The 20,132-nt window shown below is 36.8% G+C and overlaps 1 protein-coding gene across 44 annotated transcripts in view; it reads right to left on the bottom strand.

The window, feature by feature from the left end:
• The window catches only part of NCOA2 (nuclear receptor coactivator 2), a 295,480-nt gene that overhangs the window by 162,568 nt on the left and 112,780 nt on the right, over positions 1-20,132 (bottom strand). The gene's annotated exons all lie outside the window — the stretch shown is intronic.

Raw genomic sequence — 20,132 nt, forward strand, 5'->3', positions numbered from 1 at the left:
AAGTAGGGTCAAAAATTTACAGTATTTTTTTAAACTAATTACCTGTCACAAAATCCTTCTGCTTTATGTCATCCTTCAAAAATTCTCTGAATAATTTTGGTACAATCCCATCATAAATTTGCTCAACATTAGCTCTATCCACAAATCCGTTTTACATTCATATTACAAATACAGTCTTTAATGATCAAGTAAATATTTATTCTCATATTTAGCAAAATGATTTTCTTCCAAAATAACTCTCCAAAAGATACTGCTTATAGAACACAGCAATTATTCTAAGACTCCTTTACAAAATCACTGGTGGCCTGCAATGCAACAATCCACATAAAATACGAACTGAAAAGTATTCATAATCAGGACCTCAATCTCATCGCTACTCATGAACTCTACTACCACTCAAGATGCTCGCTCACTCCACTGTCTCACCTCTTAGTGTCCACAACTGAAACACAGATGCATCATCTCCCACAATTAAGATTTCGGCTAGAGAACTGGCACAGTAAGCTATACCATTTCCAGACCTAACAGATTTACACTACAATTAAATATATTAAAATTTCTGCACATAAAAAACTCATATATACCTAATCAAAAGGCATCTTTACCCAGTCAGTAGGTTCATCTGTAGTTCTGATTATTTTAAATTAACAGATATTCCAAAAATCAAAATAAAGTACAAATATGCCATCTTCTAAAATTATCTAATTCTCAAGTTTTATTTCTCTCATTTAGAGTTATCAAACTTTACTTGCAAAACTGTATCCTTAATTAACCACAGGAAATTTCCAGTAAACTGAAATCACCATAAATTCAGTAGGTATAATGAGAAATCATCTAAGAGTAGAATATAGTCCTTAAAAAGAAATAAGCACTTATATATAGTTGCAGTTTAGCTTATTAGAGAATTGTATCCTTAAAAATACTATATAAATCATGTAAATTTGAACTGTATTTTCGATATACAAAAGAAATTTAATATTTAAAAAGAAAACCTGCTGAGTTCTTTTTTAAAACTGAATAATCTTTAGCAATACAAAGGATCAACTCCTACTTAAATTATTTTATATGTAGGAATCTGATACATTAAAACAGGTTGTCTATGTAGTATTACTCTAATTAAAAAAACAAAGAACAGCTAACCAAAGAAGAACAAGCTCAGCAGAGAAAATATGAAAAAAATTTTGAAGTAATGTTTCTAATTAGCAAGGGCTTTCACAAAGACATAAAAGCAAATTTTGCTTTCCTGATTAATTAGAACACCAACACAAAGAACTAGACTCTAACTGGCAGTTCTTCTAGAGAACTAGCATGGAACAGATGCAAGCAACAGTAGAATATGTGTTATTTTTTAAAAGGGCACTGAAAATCTTATGTCATAGATATATAGATAGGCGATGGTTCTCATGTTTAAACACTTTCAACAACTATAAAGGCTATGTAGCTGGTAGTATAGCAGAAATAGTTTGGCCAAAAAAATACTAAACTTTGCAAAGAGCTTTTTGTCCACTGAGCTGTAAGGTAAAATATTGACTGAAAAGACCTTTGAAAACATCTAGAATTGTTCCTCTTTCTATGAATGATTCCCTAATTATCAGAGACGTATTTCAATATTTGCTGTTAATTTTAATGGAAGAATTTCACAGTACACTCAAAGAATACCAATTTCTTCCTCCAAGATAAAAGGAGGCACAGATCATTAATGTAAAATTAAAAAGAAATTAAGGAAGAAATTTAGGACAGGACCCATAACAGCACCGCAATTAAAAAGATAAGGAAAGGAAATTCTCAGGAAAGACAAATAAATCCTCCAGCGTCCAAGATGAGAAACTTGCTCTTAGGGGAAAAAAAAGATTAACATTAAAGAATAGCAAATTGAGGTGATTTAAGAAGTAAATTCAAAATACGGCAGCAAAAACTTCTGAATGCCAAATTTTAAGTACACTGACTGATACGGTTTGGTTGTGTCCCCACCCAAATCTCATCGTGAATTGTAGTTCCCATAATCCCCACATGTCTAGGAGGGTCCCTGTGGGAGGTAACTGAATTGGGGGGTGGTTTCCCCCATCCTATTTTTGTGATAGTAAGTTCTCACTGAGATCTGATGGTTTTATAAGGGGATTCTCCCTTCACTCAGTTATTCTTCTCTTGCCTGCTGCCTTGTGACGGAGGACATGTTTGCTTCCCCTTCTGCCATGACTGTAAGTTTCTCGAGGCCTTCCCAACCATGTGAAACTGTGAGTCAATTAAACCTCTTTCCTTTATAAATTACACAGTCTCAGGTATTTCTTCATAGCAGCATGAGGACTAATACATACACCCATTAGTCTCAAAACAATTCTCTCAAATTCTGATATACAGACCTTTAAAAAGCAGACATCATCAACATGGCATTCTAAATTTTCTGATATTTTCATTCTTTACTAGCCACTTTCATTCTGCTGTCTCAATGTCTAAGTAAAATAATTTCAGAATGAATAACATATAATAAAATGTAAGTATACTAAAGCACAAATACCTTCTCTTAAAAAACAATTTCTAAGATCCCATTTAAGAAGAACCTAGATTTCCCCAACTTGTGTTTTACCCTTCATTCCCTAGTACCAACCATGGGCAAGTTCTTCAGTTTTTTTTTCTTCTCCTCGGGTTCTTCATTTAAAGCAGGTGTTTTTTTTTTTTTTTTTTCCTCATTGCTTCAGTGATTATGTAAAACAAAATGAGACGAACGGCCAAAAATGGTCTGTATAACATTTTTGCAAAAAAGTATGACAGAAGTCACTAAATGTTGAGTGATCCTCAACTGTCCAATTTCCTTCTGAAACTTTACTGTACATTACGACTTTCTCTTGCCTTTTCTGTTTTTCCAAGTAATAATCTCTTCTTTTCTCTATTTACCCTAACCTTAAGAAACTCACAATTCAGATGAGAAAATATTTACTGGTTCTTCTGTAAAGATGTTCTAAAGATATAGCTATATCTTTTGGTTAAATGAAACTAATCCTGAAACTTTTTAAAAAATAAAAGCCCTACATTTTAAAATAAAATCTTTGCTAAAATACATGGTTTCTTTACCTTCCTAAATGGTGTTCTTTGGTAATGTTAATAGCAGTATTAAGGGCTAGACAGTTGAGTAAAAAAATTACTTCTAAATGTTCCGACAAATGCTATTTTTAGGTGATGTTTATAGACTATTCATACTTTTATGTGAATTTCTTAGTTATCGGGTACTCACTGTCATTTTTTAAAAAATGAATACACTACAATTTATCCATCCTCCTGTTAGACATTTAAATTTTTTCCAGTTTTTTGCTATTTCCTCACTGTTGTTTTTGATGTATTCCATATGCCTGATTCCACCAGCCAGTTTTCTGTTTTCTAGACTTTACTCCCACATTCATATCTTTATAATAGCTTTAATGATATATAATTTACATGCCATACAATTCATCCATTTAAATAAAATGTACAATAGTTTTTAGTATATTCAGAGTTGTGCAACCAATACCACAATCAATTTTAGAACATTATTAACACTATAAAAAGAAACCCTATATCCATTAGCACTCACTCCCATTTTCTCCCACTCCCCAATCCCAGCAGCAGGCAACCATTAGTCTATCTTTTATGTCTACAGCATTGCCTATTCTGGATATTTCATATAAATGGAATCATACAGTATGTGGCCTTTATGACTGGCTTCTTTCAATAAATATAATGCTTCCAAGGCTCATCCATTTTGTAGCATATATCGGTATTTCACTTCTTTTTATTGCCAAATAATATTCCACTGAAGTATATAAGCAAGTTTTACGTATCCATTCATCAGCTGATGGATGTTTGGACTGTTTTCATTTTGGGACTACTATGACTAATGCTACTACGAACATTCTCACATTCATATTTCATCAATATAGAAAATCTACTGATTAGTTTATGGTAATGGCATGACATGGATCATAGGGAACCTGGATATCCACAGGAGACAAAGCCAGATCTTTTGTAAGACCTGGGGTGACTCCTCGTTCCCTTAAAAGTCAGTCACTTCCTAGAATCCACTTATCTTCATCCCCTCTGCCACTACCCCTCAGTTCACATCTCATCTGGATCACTTCCACAGGCTAAACTTGCCTAACCCTCCAGTATTGCCCTCCTCTAGTCCATTCACCCCAGGGCAGGGCATTCATTCTAAAATGAATGAATTGGTTTGGCACCGGGGCTCATGCCTGTAACCCCAGCATTTTGGGAGGCTGAGGCGGGCAGATCACTTGAGGCCAGGAGTTCAAGACCAGCCTGAGCAAATGGCGAAACCCCATCTCTACCAAAAATATAAAAAATAGCTGGGTGTGGTGGTGTGTACCTGTAATCCCAGCTACTAGGTAGCTGAGGCATGAGAATCGCTTGAATCCGGGAGGCGGAGGCTGCAGTGAACCGAGGTCGTGCCACTGCACTCCAGCCTGGGCAAAAGAGTGAAACTCCGTCTCAAAAAAAAAAAAAAAATCATCATTTCATTTCCCTGTATCAATCCGTCAATGGTCCCCATGGTACTCAAGATTAAAGTAAAATGGCTTCCCAAGCAAAAGGCCCTTGGATGATCTCACCTCACCAATCTCCATAATCCTGACTTCTCGCTATTTCTGCTGCACGTATGAGGAACAACTGGAGTTCATTATTCCAAAGGCCTTGCTCCCTCTTCTCACTACCGAACCTTTGTACATGATGCCCTCTCTGCCTGGAATTACCCCAGTAGATGCTTCCCCTTATGATGGAACTGTTTATATCCTACCTTTTTTTCAATATGCCATCACCTCCACAATGACATACACTCCAAGTGAGCGAAATGTCTTTTCTCATTGCCAGTGGATCTAGTACAATCAATGGCATAGAGTGGATTTTCAACATTATTTGTGGCTCTCGTGAGGAAATGCTATGCTTGTTAGTATACCTGAATAATTCCTGAGTAAGAAGGACTTTCCTAGGCTCTGGGGTTGATAAAAAGCTGGTAAGGAAATATAAAACACAAACCTTAACCTTGGCTTACCCCTCTACAACACACGCAAGCAACCCTCCACTGTCAGGTCACATGGTTCATGATGGGACTAATATCCCCACTTCCTCACAGCCTCTAGAGTGACCAGGACTAGCCAAAATGCTTGCCTTAATCTCAGCCCCCTGGCAAGACTGGCTCAGGAATGGGCAGGCAATCCAACCTGGACCAGGGAGAGTCATTCCTATAATTTTTTTTTAGAGCTATCAGGAAAGATCCTTTTGAGAGGGGATTATTGGCTGTTAAAATGACATAAGGCAGAACTGCTAATGACCTTCTCTGCCATGACATAAGGTCCTAATTGAAAAAAAGCCAACACAAGAAAGTAGAGAAAAAGAGAAGGTCCTGATGACATCATTTAATTCCTTCCATCCAGACTTGCCCTGAGCCAGTTGTAGCTTTGGACTTCCCACTTACAAGAGGTGATAAGTTCCAGGTTTGCTTATACTGGTTTGAGTTGCATTTCTACACTTGCAGCCAAGGAGTCCATAACTACACACATCAAGAATCTATCTTCTTGTGTTAGTCTATCTTAGGCATTAAGCGACTATACCTATCTTTCAAGCATCTGCCATTCTGCATCGCCATTTACATAGTTTAAAGCTCAAAGCATATGCCCTATTCTTAGGGATACCTTAGTGGAAGCCATAAACCCCTGCCTCAGAGCTGAGTTTCTACCATTTCCTTTGGTGGGTAAAACAATGAAGGTAGGCTGCCAGAGCCAGGGTAGAATCCTAAGACCCCGGGAAACTGGGACATCTGAAGCTTTCAACCTATAATGGGGAAAATGATAAAAGCTAGCATAGAATTAGACCAACTGAGGGATGATCACGATTCTGTGGGAGTTAATGCTGCTTGCTTTCATCCTTAGAGACATACGGTAAATCAAAATTCATCTGCTTTCTCAGAAATCAATTTTCTGAAATTGAAGGGTCAGATTTGGTTGCATAAAATTCTTCCAAATTTCATGTAAGATATAGAAATACTGACCCACACACAATACACCAACTACTTCCCTTGGGTGGAGTAAATAAGGTAGAACCAGTTTTTCTGAATAAAGTGTTCATGAAATGTTACAAAATTGAGTGTTAATCTAAGCTAGATTTCTTGGTAACAGGAGAAGATATTGAAATTGAGACATCATCTGTGTACTCAGTGACTGGTATAGTACAGTAGAAAGAATGATATGACCAAGAATAATCAGAAAATTGGAGTCGAGCATAGGATCGACACCAAGCAGCCTTGGGGCTTTTTCCTACTAGTTAGTTATGCCTCATAGAAATCCACTCTACCCCTTACTTCCAGGCTCTTTTTCCAAAAGAATGACTTTGCATAACACCGTTGAGGGCTTCCCACTCATATGGGATCTTAAGAATGGGAGGCCAGTATGAGCTCTGTGGAGAGCATGCCACACGAGAAAATGGGCATCTGCAGGGGAAGGCAGAGGGCTGGGAAGATATGATGTACACATCTGCATCCTGGCTATGGAAGCTTCTAATGCGAACTAAGCACTGGGAACCATCATTAAAATTTAGGGGAAGAAAAGCAGGGCATGGTGGTTCATGTCTGTAATCCCAGTACTTTGGGAGGCCGAGGTGGGTGGATCACTTGAAGTCAGGAGTTCGAGAACAGCTTAGCCAACATGGTGAAATCCCGTCTCTACTAAAAATACAAAAATCAGCCAGTTGTGGTGGCACACACCTGTAGTCCCAGTTATTCGGGAGGCTAAGGCAGGAGAATCAACCTTGAACATGGGAGGCAGAGGCTATAGTGAGCTAAGATAGTGCCACTATATTCCAGCCTGGGTGACAGAGCAAGACCCTGTCTCAAAAATAAAAATAAAAATAAAAAAAGGAAAAAATACATTAGAAATTCCAGGTATGAAAGACTCTGTAGTTGCATTAACTTAAATCTCTCTTCCACTTAGGAAGCATTAGCAGCTAGTGATACAGAAATGATTATGCTGTGGCCTCTCATAGATCAAGGGAAAAGGTGAATTAAGTGCATGCAAGTGGCTAGGGAGCATTCCCAGAAAAGCCTCTAAACTAGGAAACTCATCACCCCCCACTTCTGTTTTCTTGGATAGTAGCAGCAAAAGTAACGACACTCAACAGAATCAGAGGATTCCAGGAAGAGAAACGTAGCTTTCTCTTCCACGTATCCTGCCTGAACACCTGGCAGCAGTCCGTGGCCAAGGGTCAATGCTCAAGAGCTGCTCACAGTACCAGTTTTGAAAACACACTAAGCTTTAGAATTTCTGATCTTTACACCTGCAAAATGGAGATTCTACAACAAAGCCACTATTAATCAGAATACTCATGAGATGACAAGTTATGTTACCCCACTATCATCACCAAATGTGGTTCATTATTATTTATTATTCAAAGCCCTCCTGAAATTGTATGATCATAATTTCCTATTTTAGCAAAATATAGCATTCAAAATATAATTTTATCTTTCTCAATGACTTAAGATCTTACAGTCCTTAGGAATATCATTCTGAATATCTGATGTCAACACAAAATAATGAAACCTAAGGGGTGAGAGATAAGACTGAATGTCTACTAACCCCAACAAATTAGTGTGTACATATATATGCTGATTTCTAACTTCCTTTCATGAGATTCAATTTAACAGCAATATAAGAGATTAAAATGCTATTTATTTGAGCATCTCAATATGGGGTTCACGTTAATCCAAGTTCATTATATCCAACTAGATGTATTCAGATGGATTACAAAGATTAATAAAGATATATGATCATGCACATATCAAGGACTACAAAAACACTTGCCAATAAAAAGACTGTGCAGGCAACAGGATAGCCTATTATGAGTCCCGTCTTTTCTACTAATTAATTACAAGAAATCAGCCAGGCCATAAGGCCATGCACAGTGGCTCATGCCTTTAATCCGAGCACTTTGGGAGGCTGAGACGGGTGGATTACTGGAGGTCAGGAGTTCAAGACCCGCCTGGTCAACATGGTGAAACCCTGTCTCTACTAAAAATGCAAAAAAATTAGCCAGGCATTGTGGGGCACGCTTGTAATCCCAGCTACTCCAGAGGCTGAGGCAGGAGAATCGCTTGAACCCGGAGGCAGAGGTTGCAGTGAGCCGAGATCGCACCATTGCACTCCAGCCTAGGTAAAAAGAGCGAAACTCTGCCTTAAAAAAAAAACCAAAAAGCAGCCAGGCTACTGGACTTGTTTCTTCCCAATCATAAAATTTTCCTGTCAAAAATTCCATGATTCGTTCAATATTGCTAATAAAAGTGTCAGCTGGATACTACTAGGGTTGGTGAAATATTAAACCCAAGTGACAGGACCCACATCTGATGTGCAATGACTCTCCAGAGTGACCTCAGTGTCCCCATTTTCTAAAATACTCATGTACTCACAGTGTGTGTGCATGTGCGCATACATATGAATGTCTGTTCACAAAAACTGAATTTTCATTTTAGTAAACATCCAGAAGGCCACCCACAAGCAGGGCTAAACACTGAGAATAAAATGCAGTACAGACAGAGCTTGGCCCCAGGACTCTGGTTCATGCTGACTCAACTCAGGATCTACTAGTTTATCCTCTAGTGAACACATTCTGTAATTCAGTGCCAACACTGGTATCTTCCTTGGTTTATCCACGAAATTGAAGAGAGGCTTCCAATAGATATTCTAGGCAAAAAATAGAAAACTAATGGGGAATTTAAACTTTGCCATCGATAGGTGAGACTAGTTATTCTTAGGGACACTAGTTAAACTGTATCATTTTTTTTCCTTCACTCTCAAAGTGGAGATGTGTATTCGTAATGCCAAAATGATGCATTTAAAATGGTCACTGATGAGTTTTTAAGTTAAGTGCACGGTCACAACAGAGTTCTAGAAGCAATCTTTCAGACTGCTTTCAGTATTGAGTCCAGGCAACAAATACAATTTGCATAAGGTCTCACAACTACCACCTGGGAACAAGTGGGTGAACTACCGACTCACTGACTCTTATGCATGTTTGGTTCACTTACACCTTTTTCTGATGCAAGATGCAAAGATCAAAGAGCCCAGCCTTAACTTTTATTTGCTATAGTAACTGGTAGAATAATCAGTAAAGAGGTATTAAAAGTCTTCATGTTGTCTACCTACCATTATACAGTATTTTCTGATATGTCAAAATAATACAAGATGAGTATCCCTTACCCAAAATGCTAGAGACCAGAAGTGTTTCAGATTTCTGATTTTTTTCAGATTTTGGAATATTTGCATTGCACTTGCCAGTTGGCATTCCAAATCCAACAATCTGAAATCCTGTATGTTCCAGTGAGCACTTCCTTTTGAGTGTCATGTTGGTGCTCAAAAATTTTGGATTTTGGAGGATTTCAGATAGGGTATGCTCAATCTACATTTATTTGTCTAATTGAATGATTTTTCATTCCCTTTTCTCCAGGTTTACAATAATATATTTAGCAATAACAATGTTCAGAAGTATTCCTCTTGAATAAATAAGCAACATTCCCCTACATGTTGGGAACAGCCTTCTCTCCTCCTTACTAAATAACTGCCAAGAATGACAACACCCCTTGACAACAGCTAGGTGCACTAGAAATGGAATGAGAGAGGCTGAAGAACACAAATGATCATCTGCTGGGGTCTACAGGAAACATGATTCACCACTTTTATAACTCTTTTTATATTCTCATCCTCAGAATCTCTGGATGGTGCTTTCAAGTGAGAATTTATGTGAAGCCCTCCTTGGATGCAAATTTGAAAAATAAACGTCCTCCTCTTTCTCTTTCACTCCTATTCTCTCTCTAAAAGGAGGCCTGACAGGGTGAAAGTAGATGGAGGCAAGGAAGTAGTCACAAAGAAAACATGTATTAAAAGAAAATTAGTAGAAATACTCAGTGATTTTCAAGAGAGCAATGTCCCAGAAAATAAATTTTGTAGTTGTTGATCCTCACTTTCTGAAGGTCTTTAGCTCTCATGATACTCATTTGTTCCTAGAAAGCTGGAAAGGGAGGACTATTAATAGGGAGGGACCTTAACCCTCTCAGCCACCTTCTCGCATCCCCCTTTGTTACCAAACTGCTATCAGATAACTTCAGATAATCTGTGGCTAACTTAATGATCATCCGTTCTTAAGGGATGGTATATACATATGAGGGAGAACATAAGTGCATGCGTGCATGTGTGTGTGTGTGTCTGTGTGTGTGGTGGGTGTGGAACACAATGTATATTACTGAAGGGGATTTCAACATATCATGAGATTGTTAGGAAAGAAGACTTGCCTCTACCCTCTGGCAGCATAAATGAAGACTTTTAAGGCACAATATGGAGAGAGGGGAGAGGGGAGAGGGGAGAGGGGAGAGGGGAGAGGGGAGAGGGGAGAGGGAGAGAGAATTATCTCAACACAATAAAACCACATACTAGAAAAAGAACAGATGGCCTAGGGAGCAGGGAAGTAGAATCTATACAGGGAGAAAAGATTAGACTCAAGTTTGTATCAAGAATAAAGGACCCTCAAGGTAGGCTTTACATTATATGCTCAATAAAACCAGACCTGCTCTACACTTTCCATCTGATGTAGCTACAAATGACTACCTATAAAAAGGACACGGTCTTATAATATCCTTATATTCATGATAGCTTTTGAGAGCCTCATGCTTAACCATATTTTATACTTATTCAACTAGAGGTATTCTTCAAATAGAAAATATACCAGATACAATTTATTAGGTTCTAGTAAGAAAATTAAAAATCAACAAGAATTTACTTAGACTCCTGTATATATCCAAGTGTTATGAGTTCCTATCATTTAGCAGATAAATTTACTGTCTAGCTGAACAAGGTTTAGAACACAGCATTCACCATTAAATGCCCACATACTTCAGCTGAGATTATAACCAAGAGTCATTTTCCTACCTTTTAGCACTTGAGTCCCATTAACCAAGATTCCCCTTATTTCTGTGTTTCATTTCTAACTACTCCTGTTGTGATGATCTAAAATAGATGGCAGGTTGTAGCCTTCATAGCAAGGTACGCACATGGCCAAGAACACTGAGAGACAGACAGCCATGGGCACAGTGCCCACTGCCCTTCCTGCACTGTATGCCTACTACATTATTGTACATTTGTTGATATACTGCTTTGTAATCCCATTCATGTAACTTAATGTTTGTCATTTCTCTTACTACACTGTAAGATGTGGGTAGGACTATATATATTGCTTCTGTATACCTAAAACATGCCTACTTTACTGCATGCACTATCATTGCTCAGAAATGAGTATAGACTAAATTGAAAAATGCTAGCGGTTGGATGGGGAATGAAAAACAAATCAGGGCTTTCATGTAATCAAGAAGTTCCATTTGTATCACTAGAGGAGGCTCTATGTCATACCAGAAAGAGATTTTTGGAAATATATAGTTTCAGGTTCAAATTCCAGAATTTGCATAAATACTTGCTGTTCATTTGAACTGGAGTTACTATGGGGAAATGACTCTTGGATTCCACAGCATTCTGCTGCATTATAATGGTCTGGCCATGCCACCATTCCACAAAATGGATTAGCAATTTGCTACAATATTTTTTTTTGAAGGAGAGTAATCTGTCCACATACGAAAGATTTTAGAAAAACATTTTCATTATTTAAGATGATTAATAAAAACTGTAAGTATCCAGTATAGGCTAATAGAGTTCTTTATAACTTAAAATAACCTACACATTTTTAAAAGACAATTTGCCTCCACATTTTTTCAAGATAAAAATTTAAACATATATATTTTGCCACGATTTTATATGTAATGGCTACATTTAAAAAGGATCAGAGAATAAGAAAAGACTGATAAGAATATATTGGCAAGTGACTGTATATTATATTTACAGTCAGTTTTCAATCCAATTGATATATCTCAGTGGTTCTCAACCAGAGGTGATCTGACCCCTAAGGCACATTTGGCAATATGTGGAGACCTAACAATATGACTTAATTCATCTCTCTGAACCTTACTGTTCTCAGCTACAAAATGGGGTAAGTTCTCTCTCCCAAGCTAGTAGTAAGAATTTGATGAAATAAAATGCATATTATGACTAGCAGAATGTAGGTATGCAAGAAAAGTTTCCTTCTTAAATTTGCACCTCTTTATATTCTAATGTATAAAATATATTTCCAGGCTGGGTACAGTGGCTTATGCTTGTAATCTCAGTGCTTTGGGAGGCTGAGGTGGGAGGATCACTTGAGCCCAGGAGTTCAAGGTCAGCCTGGGCAACATAACAAGACCTCTCTCTACAAAAAAATAAAAAAATTAGCTGGGCATATTGGTACAACCCTGTAGTCGTAGATACAACAGACTTGAGGGAGGAGGATCACCTCTGCTCAGGAGTTCAAGGTTGCAGTGATGGTGCCACTGCACTCCAGTCTGGTGACAGAGCAAGAAAAAGGAAAAGGAAAAGGAAATATATATATATATATATATATATTTATATATATATTTCCATCTCTGTTTTAAAAAGATGTGGTCAAACCCTTGCTAGAAAGTAAATGAAACAAACTTTTCAAGAGACTTAACTGTGAGTTACAATATAAATACTCAAAGTTAAAATTTTAAAGGTGAATTTAACCAGTGATTTAAGAAACAGCATGAATTGCTCAAACACTAAAAACATATTTCACAGTATTAATTAAATTATAACTTTATTATATATGCTTAGAAACTGCTTTAAAAGACAAGAGAAAAAGAAAACAGCAGTTGTGAATAAAGTAAATTCTAGGTGGTAAGCAATTAAAATCTCTTTTTGTGTTCATGGTAAATACTGTTAATTATATCACAGATACTCATAAGCAACCAAAAACCCTGTGTACTGATTATAAAGAGCAGCTATAATTTCCCCTATATATATTTAAAACAAAACAAAACCTGGGGAAATCTGAGAGAAAGGATGGACTATTTTTTTTAAACATTTTATAAAATATAAAGGCCATGTCTGTTAAGGTATGATAATCTGACATATAGTGAAAATGAAACAAAAACCGTCCAATATAAATTAAGGGTTTTTTGGCTAGGTGTGGTGGCTCATGCTTGTAAACCCAGCAGTTAGCGAGGCAGAGGTGGGCAGATCACTTGAGACCAGGAGTTAGAGACCAGCCTGGCCAACATGGTGAAATCCTGTCTCTACAAAAAAATACAAAAATTAGCTGGATGTCGTGGTATACACCTGTAATCTCAGCTAATGAGGACACTGAGGCAGGAGGATCAATCTAGTTTGGGAGGTCGAGGCTGCAGTGAGCTGTGATTGTACCACTGCACTCCAGCCTGGGTGAAAGAGTAAGATCCTGTCTCAAAAAAATATATATCAATTAATTAATTAAGTTTTTAAAAGTAATTGAAAGGATTTGCTAGTCACTCTTAGAATGTAGTATTTTCTCTTTTTAAAAATTGTTTTTCACTGCTGGAACAAAAGAATGTACTCTTTTCTAAATAAAAGCTGAAATTTGCTTTTGAATTGAAAATTTTCTTCACTTTGCGTAAAAAGGTCCTATATAGGCTTCTGATTATGGGAATTCTAAATTACTTTTTAAGAATTTTTTTACTGAGTAAAACTTGTGAAGTTCTTTATAAACAGAGCAATCAAAGAGAGTGGGGCTGGGCCCCCTTTTCTGTCTTTCAAAACAAAATAACCATGTTAATAGAAAAGCTAAACACACATCCTGTTGAAAGCATTATCTGTGTAACTTCATTTGAAGCCAACAAACAGCATAATATCATTTCTGTGACCTGCATTTTCTTTTATTAATTAATGGCAGATTATCATGTCTGATATAATAGGCAATTTATTGACTTCATGGACTTTAGTAGCTAGTACACAATGATATGAGCCTGCAGACCCTCACTGTAGAGAAAATGGCATACACAGCATTAAGCCTTGTCAAAGCCTTACCTATAATGACAAAGTCAGCTTGAAACTTTATTTCGAAAATTACTAGTTAATTCTTTTTTGGCTTTCTTGGTCTTTTGCTTGTTTGTTTTAAGAGAACCAAGTTTCACAAGCCAAAAACTGCAAATGCCAGATTGGGTTGGATTTCCAATTTGGCCTCTAACTGGCTAATTAAATTAGGTGCAAATCACTGCACAAGTCATTTAACTTCTCAGTGCCTTTTTCTTCCCATCTTTAAAATAGGATCATAATAGCAGCTACATCATAGGTTTGAGGATTATGTGAATTACTATGAGAAAGTCTTAGAACACTACTTGGCACATGATAAGCACAATAGGCATGCTAGCTATTCTAAATGATCTTTCAGTTCCAAGAATTTTTTATTCACTATGATGTGAAAGAGGGTTATTTTTTTTTTTCATTTTAAAAATATGGAGGAAATAGGCCAGTGTGTGGCTCATGCCTGTACACAGGGCACTTTGGGAGGCCGAGGCGGGCGGATCCCCTGAGGTCAGGAATTCAAGACCAGTCTGGCCAACACGGCGAAATCCATCTCTACTGAAAATACAAAAAAAAAAATTAGCTGGTATGGTGCTGCACACCTGTAGTCACAGCTACTCAGGGAGGCTGAGGCAGGAGAATCGCTTGAACCCAGAAGACAGAGGTTGCAGCGAGCAGAGATTGCACCACTGCACTCCAGTCTGGGCAACAGAGCGAAACCCTGTCTCACAAAAAAAAAAAAAAAAAAGGAGGAGGAGGAAATAAATTAGAATATTGGAAATAGATAAACGCAGGGCACACACATTATGGTTTAAAGCAATATGCTCTTGCATTTAGGATATGTTAAAAATACATTTAAAAGATAACAGCAATATTTTACAAAAGGCTATCATTTCCTATTTCCAAAAGACACTTTAAAGAGGAAGTTTGAACCAGACTTTGATATGTAATATGTTAGTGCACAAGTGCAAATAGTTTATGTGTCAGACAATAAAGATTTTATGAAATTTTGTGAACATTTTGAAGCAGCAGCAACAATTAAACATCTAACCTCTGTATTAGAGAAAAAATTTAACTGTCCCAAAGTATCTAGTTACAAAAAAAATCTAAATTCTACTCGGTTAACAAAACAAAATCTGCTGTTGTATACTAATAAGATTCATCAAACCAAACTAACTTGTCCAACAGATGTTTAAGTCAAAGAATTGTACATTTCTATTCTATTCAAATATAATAGCGTAAGTAATCATGATACAGTCTTCAAAACACATGAGTTCAAAACTATCTTCTATTTTTATACTCTGTCTTATAACCCAGGAAACAGAAGTGTTTTCTGGACTGTAATAAAACCGCCACTTAAAAGGAAGAATTAGTAATCTAGATCAAATAGCCTTTTTAATGACAAAGAACTGAAAAGCTGAGAGATCAACTGTTTTCACTGGTCACTACTCTCTATACTCTAGAATAAGCCACCAATTCAATAATTATGACACAGCTGTTCCTTTTAAAGATAGTCTTTTATAGTCTAGGTAGAGATTTTTAGAAGTCTCAGTACTCAAATACAACACTGGTACGTGTCTTAAAAGTTTCCCCATTCATCCTTCCACTGAAACTCTGGCCGATCATATGCTTGCTTTCCCAGTTCTTTTCACTTCTCAGGGAAACATGATAAAACCGTGCTAGGGTTTTGTCATACTGATAGTTAACAAATTTCCAGACCATTAGGTTGACACTAATGTGTGACTTCTGCTTGTGAAATTTATGTAACTGGCACCAAAAAGGCCAAAACTGTTGGTTTAAAAAAAGGAAGTCCTTAATTCTACTTTCTAAAAAGTAGTGAAAACAAACAATTCTATACACAATGGCACCACAAAAGCAACCTTGCATGGAAGCAGGCAGTTAAGAGATCCTCCAAAATTGGACTACATTGATTTAAACTGCTGACTCCCTACTTGGCCGTTATTAAGTGCTACGTACATCTTTTTTTTTTTAAGAGACTGGATCTTGCTGTGTTGCCCAAGCTGGGGTGCAGTAGCTATTCACAGGTAATCAGGACACGCTACAGCCTCCAACTCCTGGGCTCAAGCAATCCTCCTGCTTCAAGGCTCCTGAGTAGCTGGGATTACAGCACATGCCACTGTGCTCAGCTAAATGCTAACCTACACATACTTCTTACTCTCTCTTTACTCTTTGTAGATGAGAAGGCAAAATGTAACGGTGCCTAGGCCAAAAAACACATTTCCATTGATTATAGACATCCATGAATCATTCATGAAATAGCAAACAAGGCTTAGACAACCTAATGCATGGAATTAAGATAAAAACCACAATTTGCAAAGCTTACTGTTAATTTCTCTGGTTTTCTCCCATTATACTGAGTCTCAAGCTAGCAATAGCAGTCAAAATAAATAGAAATACCTATATCCTAATGCTAAAGAATCACAGTAAAATAGAAAAAACTTAATTGCATGGATATGGATTTTATAAATAAATGCTTAATTTAGACCCTTGTATCTAGATGTTATAAATGGTTCAAAATAACATATATGAATTTCAGCTTCAAAAACAACAACAACAACAACTATAAGGTGTTTAATGGAAAGAGCCTGATTTTACTTGCTATTTTATATTTAAGGGGATTCTGGCAAAGTTAGCTGACTCAAATTCAGCACCTGCCTAGAAAATAACACACATCTGGCATTTGCCTTCCAAAGTGAAAGTGAACAGCCTAGCTAAAAATCCTAACTGACCCAAATCTAATGTGAAGTATTTCAAGTGTTACTATGGTGGCATTTATGTGAAATTCTACTTGTCACAGACCTTCTCCCTGAAGCTAACAACTCTACCATCCAGATAAGTGGAATATACAAGTTTGAATTGAACTCTAAGGACCAACAACAAAAACAACAAACAGAATATGCATTTTATTAACAATCTATTAAACCATTTATCCCACTCCTATGCATAAATCTCTCCTGCTTTCCAGTACAGAAAGCATAGCTGAGAAATCATGGCCCACCCTAACTTTCTCAGAATATTCTGACACCAGTCCTACCTCTTCAAAACATGCTAACTCAGAAGATTTACACAAGATATAGACTGGCAATACTTTTCATTTTAATTACTTTCAAAGAATACCAGCTATGCCAACAGAGGTCACACTTAGAAATTTTCAATTTAAAAAAAGTTGCTCTCACAGTAAAGTGGCTCTAAGCTAAAACTCAATTCTCTTATACTCCAAGAAACAACATCTTTGTGCATTTTGAAAAAAAAAATTACTGTCTATAATTCTAAATATATGATTTCTAACATCATTCTACTTGTCTGTCCACATGAAGACAGCAATGCCACCATGCAGAATGAAGATTGCCTGGACTGTGATTCGTTCAACATCACTAAGCAAGACACACCTACCTCAAGAGGTGTGTGCCTTCCTAAGAGCACACTCTGAAAGCTCTGTTAACTGTATATAATAAATAAAACATTTACTAATGATAGCATTTTGTTGTTGTTGCTATTGCCTTAACCTCTATTCACATGGACAGATTAAGACTTTGAATAGGGAGATATATAATTCAGAAATCAGTGCCCTGTTTTTTGTTTGTTTGTTTTTGAGAGGGAGTCTTGCTCTGTCGCCAGGATGGAGTGCAGTGGCCAGGCTGTAGGGTGGTGGCGTGATCTCGGCTCACTGCAACCTCTACCTCCTGGGTTCAAGTGATTCTCCTGCCTCAGCCTCCCAAGTAGCTGGGACTACAGGCATGTGCCACCACGCCCAGCTAATTTTTGTATTTTTAGTAGAGACAGGGTTTCACCATGTTGTTCAGGATGGTCCTGATCTCTTGACCTCGTGATCTGCTGCCTCGGCCTCCCAAAGAGCTGGGATTACAGGCATGAGACACCGCACCGGGCCCTGAGGCAGGAGAATTGCCTGAACCCAGGAGGTAGAGGCTGCAGTGAGCTGTGATCTTGCCACTGCACTCCAGCCTGGGCAACAGAGAGAGACTCCGTCTCAGAAAACAGAATGAGAAAACCTAAACGCAATGTAAAAACATCGAACAAGGAAACATGGAGTTAAACCTGCATAGACAGATAATCCTTTTCCAATTTAATAATTTTTGGTAACCATTCTTTGTATTTCCTATAGCACTTAGCATAGGCTAGGGATGGCCTAAGGGTAAAAGGAAGTCAGGAAGAGAGAAAAGAGAGCTAATGGTGCTGAATGAATTTAGTTTAGCAAGGAAAACTAAGCTAATTGGTTCACACTAATGTATGCACAGAAAAGGAAGAAAACAAGAAGAAAAGAGTAAACTGGCCTGTCAGACAAACAGTTTCTAACTGCTGGCTTTGTGTCAACAACACCCAACAGAAGTTCATTTCAACGTGAGCCTACACCATCCTGAGTTCAGTAGTCCGTTCTGTGTATTAAGTGCAGAGGAATCTGCCCTGTGAGACCAGGATTGTGATTCTACTCTGAATAGTTAAATGACTGAGGGCATTTTGTTAACTGTTAATTTTTTTTTTTTTTTTTTAATTTTACAGATCAGTGCCTACCATGCTGACTTTTGCAGAAAATACCACAAAAATAGTGATATAAATAAATATGGGCAGATTTTGTCTAAAACAAAAGTTAGATATTTCAGTATTCTCAATTTTAGTTTAGATTAATACTGATTTTCCGCAGATAGTGCCCAAAGCCTGATATCGGTACCTCAAATCAAAGTGCCCATCTTCATAGATATATATACATCCAGTTAAAGCAGACATCTAATCACAAATCTTCTCACATCTATGAACAAAGGAGGGATTAAAAACTACAACAAATACTCATTTGAAATGTATTTCAACCATGTCATATCCAATATGGTCAAAGTTTCTCTTGGGCCTTGATATGCTTAATTTTTAGTATATAGCACTTAGTACACAACAACAAAGTTAACTGGCACTACATGAAGTATATATTGTGTTTCATTGTACAGTGGAGAACTTCTCCCTCATGTTGGTATTTAAGAGTTGGGCTGTACTTAGCATGTGTGAACAATTCACCAACCCATCCTCACCCTATCCACCCATCCCAAATCTTCCAACAGAGAAAACTTATAAATAAATCCAAGGTCTATATAAATCCACAATGAGTTCAACCTTCCCTAGTGAAAGGAAAATTACATTTCAAAGCTATATTGCCAAATGGATTTATAAAACTCTTGCTCCTGTTGTGATTATCAATGCCAAGTAAATTTTATTGGCTAACTTTAAAAATACTTAAAATGTGAGACTAGAATGGAAATACTGACCTAGCTGTACATTAAAAATCATAGTTCAGTCTGTTCAATAAGTTTTGTCTTTTTAACTCAAACTACAGAATTCCATTTTTCATATACGCAAATCTGGAATTTGCATTTATACTCATAGATACAACTCTTTTGGAAAGTCTAAGGAAGTATATAAATAATTGTGTTTTCAAATCAGTATCTAAATATGTGTATTCAACAAAGTTGTCCTTCAGAACACTTTGTCCACTTCATAAATTTAAGACTCAAAATATAAAAACTGTATTTTTACATAGTATGTTCTACTCAGCTTTGAAAATAAACTAAGTAAGAGAAGCTAAAGTTCCATCTGAACCAACTCCTGATATACTGTAAGGCTATACTAAACTTCATTTCTTCAATAGTTAAGGTATTTTTCTCACAGATACAAATTATCAAACTTTTCAAGATAAAGGTTCTAAGTAATTCTACAGTCACTATATTTCAAACAATCTATTCTTTGCAAGAAAAGTGATTTATCCAATGAACCACAGATGCCACTTACAATCTAAAATTTCTAATACTGCATAGGAGAAAGAATGCTGATTCATACTAACAGTACATCATGTTTACAACAGAAAAAGGAATGCGAATAGCTGTCCCCCATGCCCCTACCCATAATTTGTGAGTATAAAATCAAAGTCTCAGAGTGGAACTTAAACAGTTTAGGTAGTCATTACATTTCAAATGAGTCGTCATGTTTTAGTCTGGAATAAGAGTTACAAGTTAAGGTCTCCTAATGAAATATAAGTGAAATAATCTTTGGTTTTTAAATTAATTTTGAAGTCTTCAAATATGAACATGATTATTTTCATGTACTACAATTATTGTCACAAATATTCTTGTACTCGGGGGTATGTAGGCA

This window comes from Macaca fascicularis, chromosome 8 (assembly GCF_037993035.2).
Source record: "Macaca fascicularis isolate 582-1 chromosome 8, T2T-MFA8v1.1".
Classification (NCBI taxonomy): Eukaryota; Metazoa; Chordata; class Mammalia; order Primates; family Cercopithecidae; genus Macaca; species Macaca fascicularis.